The 9,640-nt window shown below is 41.7% G+C and overlaps 1 protein-coding gene and 1 long non-coding RNA gene across 3 annotated transcripts in view; both read right to left on the reverse strand.

Moving 5' to 3' along the window:
* Nucleotides 1-9,640, reverse strand: part of LOC101944793 (zinc finger protein 3-like) — a 439,596-nt gene that overhangs the window by 102,248 nt on the left and 327,708 nt on the right. The gene's annotated exons all lie outside the window — the stretch shown is intronic.
* Nucleotides 7,036-9,640, reverse strand: part of LOC135975977 (uncharacterized) — a 47,467-nt gene continuing 44,862 nt past the window's right edge. For both annotated transcript variants that reach the window (XR_010593205.1, XR_010593204.1), the window contains one exon: nt 7,036-9,432. This is a non-coding gene — a long non-coding RNA (uncharacterized LOC135975977). The remainder of the gene's footprint in view (nt 9,433-9,640) is intronic.

The raw sequence follows: 9,640 nt of genomic DNA on the forward strand, positions 1-9,640 counted from the left end.
TGGACACCCTCCCACCCATCTAACACACACAGACTTTTCTAAGACATTGACTCTTCCTTCTCTTTTATGACTCTTTAATGCAGCTAGAAATACCAGTTCCTAAAAGTCCCTTCCCACAGAGAACCAGAGTGCAATGACAAAGTTGGGGACAGCCAGGTTGTCATGGGCGAATAGTTAAAGGGATGACCTAAAAATCCAGCAGAGTCATCCCCCTCCTCTCCACCCCCAAGCAGCTTTGAATCTTGATTACTGTGATGCTGAGTTTCCACTGTCTCAGCATCCTCAACCGCACTGGAGCCCAGTGTAGAGTCTTTAGATCCCTGTTCATATTTCAGACCCCAGACAGTGCAGCATCCCTGCACAGTAACTTACCATCTGCCCCAGTAGTGGGCTGCATGGACAGGCACATAGCTTATACCACACCCCTCAGAGCAGGAGTAGCTGTTGGCAGCTAATCCCCACCTAAGGCTTTGGGGAAGGAGCTGGGGACCACTAGTTATTTTTTCCATACAAGTCTCACTGTGTATGAACACATTTCTCTCTAAAACTGATTTAAATTCAAGCCCCTCCCCCCATTTTGGCTTTTAAGTGCCTCATTCCTGTACATAAAACATAGGAGAAGCCATACTGGGTCAGATGAATTGTTCATCTAACCCAGTGTCCTGTCTTCCAACACTGGTCAATGACAGGTGCTTCACAGGGAATGAACAGAACAGGTAATCATCAAGTGACCCATCCCCTGTCGCCTGTTCAAAGCAGGACCAATCCCCAACTACATCAACATTCCCAGCATCTGTACAGATGTAAACACAAAGAAACATTTGGGGACCACTTACAGCTACTTAGAATCATAGAAGATTAGGGTCAGAAGAGAACTCAGGAGGTCAAAGCAGGACCACCCCAACTAAATAATCTCAGCCAGGACTTTGTCAAAATGGGTCTTAAAAACAGCTAAGGATGGAGATTCCACCACTAACCTAGGTAACCCATTCCAGTGCTTCTCCATCCTCCTAGTGAAATAGTTTTTCCTAATATCCAATCTAGACCTCCCTCACTACAACTTAAGACCATTGCTTCTTGTTCTGTCATGGAGAACAGCTTAGCTCCATCCTCTTTGGAACCCCCTTTCAGGTAATTGAAGGCTGTTATCAAACAACCCCCCTCCGCCCACTCTTCTCTTCTGCAGATTAAGTCCAGTTCCCTCAGCCTCTCCACATAAGTCAGGTGCCCCAGATCCCTGATTATTTTTATTGCCCTGTGCTGGACTCCGTCTAATTTGTCCAAATCCTTTCTGTGGTGGGGGGCTCAAAACTGGATGCAGTACTCCAGATGTGGCCTCACCAGTGTTGAATGGAGGGGAATAATCACTTCCCTCAATCTGCTGGCAATGCTCCAACTAATGCAGCCCCATATGCCATTAGCCTTCTTGGCAACAAGGGCACACTGTGAACTCATATCCACCTTCTCATCCACTGTACTTTTCTGCAGAACTGCTGCTTAGCCAGTGGATCCAAAACCTGTAGCGGTGCATGGGATTCTTCCATCCTAAATGCAAGACTCTGCACTTTTACTTGTTGAACCTCATCCAAATTCTTTTGGCCCAATCCTCCAATTTGTCTAGGTCACGCTGGACCCAATCCCTACCATCCAGCCCTTGGATTCTTTACGTGCTTTCACAGGTCAAAGAGCACATGTTCCATTATTTCATAGGGAAGAGTTTTAGGGCAATTTTTTTCAGGGAACTATGCTATAGGGTGCTTTCCCTGTGTGGATTTGACAGGTGGATCAACATAGATGCACATTGTGACTCTTGTCAGGGTGCTGAGACTGTTGCCACCTGCCACTAGTAAGAGGGACTTTTGCATTTGGCATCTGGATGTTAGCGACCAAACTCACTAGACTGTCAGGCACTCAAGCACCCTCCTCTGAGCCACAACAGCCCTGCCAGTTGCCAACAGAGGCACCCTAACCCCTGAGTTCCTTCACTGTGTCCCCCTCTGGGGTACAGCCCTGATCCCCAGATACTCGAGTAATCCCAGATCCTCTCTTCCCAAAGCAATGGTATATCCCAGGTTACCAGTTTTACTGTTGACCTTTGCTACAGTATCACACATAGCACTGGAGTACAGATATTGAACAAACGGAAATTTATTTAACAAGGAAGAGAGAATTAAACAGAAACAAATGTGACTGATGGAAACTAACCGTTACCAATAAAATAAAATCACAAAATGCAACCTACACTTTTTAATAGTTACTTTTCCTATCTAAGCTGATTCTAACCTCATACTTCAGTCTATTGCAGTCATTTCTAGTCCCTAGGAGCCATGGCCCTGCCTTTCATGAAGCAACACTGGTTGTTGGGGATCTCCTTGGTAAATGGACCCAAAATGTTTTTCTCCACCTTGTCATAAATGGTATCAGTCTTTTGTCTTTATTCACAGAAAAACGATCTCCTCATTGTCATATTGTTCTGTTCACTTTCACAGGGTTTAGATGTCTATAGTTTGTCTTTGATAGTTTTCCATTGGCTTTTCTGGGTTGGTGCAATGGTTGACAATGGAGCAATACATCACATAACTGGCTAGTACGGGATGGGTGACAATTCCCTCCGATTGAAAGGGGCCGTCCCCACCAAGACCTGTGATTGGGGTGACTCACTTTCATGATAATACCATATGGGCATAATTTTCCATGTACTTACATTATTCCTTCAGTATGACTCGTAAACGCCTCTCACAGTGATTAGAAGTAACAATAATTTACAAGTTTTCAGTACAGATCTCACTGCTATGCTTCCTGGATAAATAACACAAAATCAGGGTATTGGGGTGGTGAGTTTATCAGTCTGAGACAGGAGTTGCTTGTGAATAACAGTGACCCCTTTGCCATCTGGCACCAATGAGCTTTTGTCACACATGCACTGAGCTATACAGTCACACCCTGATGTAATAGAAAGGCCAGCACAAAAAAAAAAAAAAAACCAGAGAAAGGAACAATAAACTACTAAAATGATAACAGTTGGAACTCTCCATTTCTCTCAGTCTCTGGATTAATGGGTACGGAGAGCTGTAGTTACTGTTGAGGAACCAGGTGATCTGATAGCTGGCTCAGCCCTGTATACTAGTAGATTTCTCACATACAGAGAGATGGGTCAAGATCGGAATTGATGTCATGACTTGCTTCCCATAGGGGATCAATCTGTCTAAGGCTATGCCTACCCTTCAAACACTGGAAGTATTCTTCTGACAACCAAACACTATCTACACTGGGGTTCAAGACTACTTCTCTCAGTGGAGTGGATTTTTCACAGCCCTGAGAGATGTAGCTATATCAACATAGCTTTTCAGCATAGGCCAGTTTTTAGATGGCTTTTTGTCATGAAAGGCAACGGACTTCAGCCTTTTACTTGATATTGATGGTTGAAGATGGCAGATTTCCTACTTGCTGGACACATCCTATGACAGATGTCATGCCTCTCCTGTGCAAATTAGAGAAGTGGGGAAGTCAGTGACCCTTACAGTGTAAGTGGGTAAAAAGTTATACAACTTGTCTCCTTGAGTAGTTTTCCTTTTAATAGAAATTGACTTTGAAGCTAAGCAAACAAAATTCTATTTGAAACACAAAAAAATTAAAATCTATCCTGAGTCAATATTCTCCTACATACTCTTTTCACACACATTCTCCCATCCCAACTTTTGGAGTGAGGTTTTCTACCAGAACTCCTGTCAAAGATCCTTCCCCACTCTGAACTCCAGGGTACAGATGTGGGGACCTGCATGAGAACCTCTAAGCTTAACTACCAGCTTAGATCTGGTTTTGCTGCCACCACCCAAATTATTTATGAGTCATTTGGGAAACTCTGTCTACCTCCCCCCCAGAATATCTCCCTCCCAAGTACTATAACCCTTCCCTGGGTAGCCTTGAAAGACTTCTCCACCAATTTTCTGGTGAACACCGATCCAAACCCTTGGATCTTAAAACAAGGAGAAATTAACCATTCCCCCTCCTTTCCCGCACCAATTCCTGGTGAGTCCAGATCCAACCCCCTTGGATCTTAAAACAAGAAAAAATCAATCAGGTTCTTAAAAATAAGGCTTTTAATTAAAGAAAGAAAGGTAAAAATAATCTCTGTAAAATCAGGATGGAGAATAACTTTACAAGCTAATCAGATTCAAAGAGCACAGAGGAACCACCTCTAGTCTTAGGTTCAAAGTTACAGCAAACAGAGGTAAACCCTCTAGCAAAAGGAACATTTATAAGTTGAGAAAACAAAGATAAAACTAACACGCCTTGCCTGGCTGTTACTTACAAGTTTGAAATATGAGAGCATGGATTGATGTCTGGTCCTTCGTAGTCCCAAGAGTGAACAACCCCCAAAACAAAGAGAACAAACAAAAGCCTTCCCCATCCCCAAGATTTGACAGTATCTCGTTCCCTTATTAGTCCTTTGGGTCAGGTGTCAGCCAGGTTACCTGAGCTTCTTAACCCTTTACAGGTAAAAGGATTTTGGTGTCTCTGGCCAGAAGGGATTTTAGAGTATTGTACACAGGAGGGTTGTTACCCTTCCCTTTATAGTTATGACATTCCTTACACTACAGGCGGCAAATTAAATCAAATTAACTTTTCAAGATTAGCCATCATTTCCTGTATGACTAACAAAACAATAAACAAGTCAACTTTTAGTTTTCCAAAATAATTCAGATTATCACACAATTAGTCTCTAACTCTTTAACCAGTAACTTCAAGTATAATTTCATTTTCATTGGTAACAATAACATATTCAAAGATTACAAATTCTTGTCATATATGTTAGTTTTTTTATCCCTATTGACAAAAACTGAACTTTGGCTCAAGTTGTGGTTTGTCCCAATGTGGGTCCCAACCACTTCTGTGAGTTCATATATCTCTGGTTCTTCTGCCATGTGTCTTGGTGGAAGGGGTCACTAATGTGGAAATGTTTGCATCATGAGGAAAAATGCCTCTCTTTTCACACTTTTCAATCTTTCAAAGTTGGAAGTAGAGGAGAAGTGATGTAAATGCATAAAACACAAGAGAAAACTGTCTGGTCTACACTAAAGACATTGATTGGTACAACTATATTGCCCAGGAGTGTGAAAAATCCACAGCTGAGCAACATAGTTACACAGCCCTAACCCCCTGTGTAGATAGCACTACATCAACAGGAGAGTTTCTCCTTCCAACATAGCCAACATCGCTTGTGGAGGATACTAATAAAGTCAACAGGAGAGATCACTCCCATTGGCTTAAAGCATCTGTAATAGCAGTGCTACAGCAGCACAGCTACATTGGTGCAACTGCGCCATCAGCTTTATTGTGTAGCCATAGCATCAGACACAAAACCATAGAACATGTGTGTATCCTGAAGTCTGAAATTGGAGCCTGACATTCCTTGCCTCATTGGTTACCATCATTTCTACAGCCTGGAAGTCCTTGTTATCCAATCAGGCAGCCAGTTTGGGATCCATGGGAAAGGAATGTCCTATGAAGCACTCTCTCTTTGGATCCAAACAGTGAAGGATGATTGTTCTCAATCTAACCTGGCATCCCTTGGAACTGTAATCAGTGACACTGAACTAGGAAGTGGAGTTGTACAAACAATTTTCCTTGGGTCATTGGTCACCTTCGCTTCCTTTACTGGGATGGAAAGCAAGAATTGAGTGTGTACTCTTTAAAGCCCAGTTCTTTTCAAAATTTTGGCCTTGGTTAGGGAAATTTACAGTTCTCTGAAGTAGAATCCTTTACAAAACCATTCCAAATCTCAGCAGTGTTAGTGAGGAATGGCTTCCCAAAACATGTCCAGCTTTTCTTTAATTTGGTGGCACAGTTCCAATCATGGGACTGGGTACAGGCCAGGATCAGAACCTCTGTTAACTCCAATTCTGGTAGTTTCTATTCAAAAAGAGATACTTTTCTGCAGCTATTAAATTTCCAACACTGATTTAATTTTATAGACATTTTTAGCAACTACAAAGGATAAATTCAACAACCCCCCAACTTATATTTCCTCAACATCTGTGCCATGAAGGGCAGCATCTCCCATACCATAGGATTAGCTAGGAAAGATCTTCTGTGGGGCCTGGGTTACAAATGCTTTGGAACCAAATACATGGACAATTTGCCTAGTTCAAAACCACTTACCATGGAATTCTCTCCCCAGATCATCTGAGACAATATTGACTTCAGTAATTGAACTACACTGTGATCATATGCACTTCCTTCAGTTAGTTGGGCTTCTGCTGTTGTTCACCATTTCCGAGATTTTAATTCACCATTGTTTCTTTGTTAGCATGTCCAGTAAATTGGAGAGTTCTCTCCTGTTGACAGAACTGCACTTGAACTTTCTCCATGTCATCATGGAGGGGTGGGGGAAAATCAAAGCTGAAGTGAGAAATGATGACTTTAGCAAATGGTCATTTCTCTTGAAGTCTTCAATAAATCTGAGCTACATCCTATCAAACTGTACTAATATCCTGTTGGGTGACCAAGAAGCCTTCAGGAAAGAGAGAAACCCACATCAGAGAGAGATAGAATACATGACAATGGAAGTGTCAAGTGAAACTCCAGAGCAGGTTACATCTGATTATTCAGAATCAGGACAAGAGATTCTCCCATCACATTCTCCTCTGATCCATTCAAACCTGCTTCACTCAGTACTGTCTCAATAGTCAGTTATGTTATTTACAAAATGTTTAGTGTCCTAGCATCCTCATAATGGGGGACAAAAAAACCACCTTGTCAGAAGTGGCTTTACCAACAGATGGAACCTGGGATTTAAACTCCAAATGATCACACTGTGTTTGGGATCCATTTGAATTCCCCTTCCAGGTCTTTGACACTTTCATCTCCGTCATAGGGACTCTAGCATAGGATTAAAGGAGTCAAAGTATCATCTTGAAGCAGAGACAACTGAGAACGCTTCATCACATGACATTTTGAGAAGTGGAGGGATAGAATGTGATGAAGATAAAACTCTTCATAGTGTCGGAGAAAAACAGAGTTCTCACTCTCAGGTCGGGTGCAGCAAGTCAGATACTTTATTATCTCTAGCAATTGTGTGGAGGGAGAGAGCTAAACAGGTCTCTTTACAGGTAAACAATTACAGCAAGCATTTATACTTTTTGTTACATACAATAATGAGCAACAGCTGCATTTTGTTTATACATAGGTCATCCTGATATCTTATTTTTCTTACCTCTTATTAGACTATAGTCTACATGCCATACTTATCTAACACAAGGTTGCAAGAACTTCTCACACAGTTCTTTCCCACTCACCTCACACAGTCTACAAATCTTGTGTTATTAGGGTTACAGCTAGCCTGACTCTTGCTCACAGAAGGGACTGTTTGCATTGAAATCCCCATTGAAATCCCCTTGTCAGTTCTTTCTCTACTTCCCCCCACTTTTGTGCTTCTAGCACAACTAACATCCTTAAATCTCCATTTGCATCAAGTCTTGGATTTCAGATTCTACATCAAATGCCTCAACCTTAGGGGTTTTGATTGGATGAAATGACAATGCATGATTAGCATGGACATGAAAGGTATTACTATTATCAAGTCCTTTACAACAACAACAACATAATCCTAAACCAAATAACAATAAAAGCAGTAACATTCCCACAGTAATATGATGGGGTTGTTGTACAGTTTCAGTCACAAAGCACAATACATCATACTTAGTACATAAAATAGACACTCTTTAAGCTGTATGAAAGGCATACTTTTCAACTTGATATATATTTTAAAGCATATGAATTTGCCCTTGTAATTCAGAGATTCTTTGAACCTCTGGTAGCAGTGAAAGCAAAATTTGAAACTGATCAGGTACTAAACTAGTCCAATTAAAGGGCCTCCGAAACCTAAGGGCTACTTGTAAAATTCTATGCACAGGCCAGTAAATAATTTGACTGCCTGCAGCAGTAGTGAGATTAAAATGTATATCTCGCAACATGGTGGCTTCAACATAAACACAGCTATCATTAGATTGGAAAAGTAGGTGTCCTGTCAGGGTAATTCCTTGTCCCCTACCCTCCCAGCAAACATTGTCATGAACAGTGACAACTTCCCCTGGCTTCAGTTTACGTACACACTGAAGCTGTGGAGGTTCTAACTGCCAAAATGTCCATTGATTCCCTAACCCCATCCAAATGTTGGGTGTTATCCCAGGAGCACTGACTAAAAATTGATTAGGCTCACCAGGTGGTCTAATTTCCCAAATGTCTCTGTGAATTACCCAATCTCACATGCATCCTCCCCACGGACCCGACAGGATTCTTTCTCTACTTCCACAATAGCTCAGACAAAAGGTAACAGTTCTGCAGTTATGGGGAAGGAAGGAATCTCTGAGTCACCCCATCTCTTTCCAGTGTCACAGAGGCTGAAATGACACTTTTTCCTGCCCCTACTCCTCTTCATTTAAATAATATAATTTGAAAAGGTCCCAATATAATTGCTCTTCCACACAACCTAGAGCAACATGAGAACAACTGGCAATGATACAATCTGTATCATTGATTACTCTAACAATAACTTTGTAATAGGAGGAATGGTATAAATGTGATGCCCCCTGGCTCCTGATAGGAAGGACACACTCGAATTACTCATGGGACAATGGTGTTGATAAAACGGACAAATGTGTCCACATCAAAACAGGGTGAACTGCAAAAAGCAAAAATGGGCCACTCATCTGGACAAGCTGAGGGATAAGGGTGCTACAAACAGTTCAAACAGCTTTAAAAGTTTCTATGTGGGAATCAGCCGAAGTATTAAAGAAAAAAAAAGTCTTGATACCCCTAGAGTTTTGTATGGTCTTGATCTCCCTTGCAGATTCTCTGATGGCTAACATGGGCTGAGTGCCAAGAAGGTATTCCCACACTCACTGCATTCATAGGGCCTCTTCCCTATGTGGATTCTCTGATGACTAAGAAGTCTTGATCTTTGCATGAAGTTTTTCCCACACTCACTGCATTCATAGGGCCTCTCCCCTGTGTGGATTCTCTGATGCCTAACAAGGATTGAGCATTGACTAAAGGTTTTCCCACACTCACTTCATTCACAGGGTTTCTCATCTGTGTGAATTCTCTGATGCTTTATAAGGGCTAAGTAGTAACATAAGTTTTTCCCACATTCACTGCATGTATTTTTTCCTCTTTCCCCTGAAGATTTCCTGTTGTGTTGTGGTTTCCTTGATATCCTTCGATAGGAAATAAATTTACCCACTTTTTCCCGTGGTTGGTTTCCCTGCTGCTTTTCTGGTCTGTGCTGAATCTCACAGGATTGTCCCTGTTCATGACTCGTGGACACATTCCTTTTCGGTCTTTGCGATAATTCCCTGTGTTTATCCACTTGCTCAACATTTTCGTGCTGCGAATTCTGCTCCTCTTTTTCACATACTATTGCATCACCTGCTGTGATAGAGACAGAAACCTCAAATAGGGATGGAAAGGGAAAAGCCAAACCAAAACAAGTGCTGGAGAGAGGTCAAATAGCAACTCAGGAACTGAACTCCCCCAAACTCTTTCCCTAAATGTAGTAGTAGGACTTTATGTTTGTATTTTGTATAATTTAGAATGAAGGATAAAGAATAAGAATGTAGCATGTATTAAATGTATTGGT

Source organism: Chrysemys picta, chromosome 16 (assembly GCF_011386835.1).
Source record: "Chrysemys picta bellii isolate R12L10 chromosome 16, ASM1138683v2, whole genome shotgun sequence".
NCBI classification, from domain to species: Eukaryota; Metazoa; Chordata; order Testudines; family Emydidae; genus Chrysemys; species Chrysemys picta.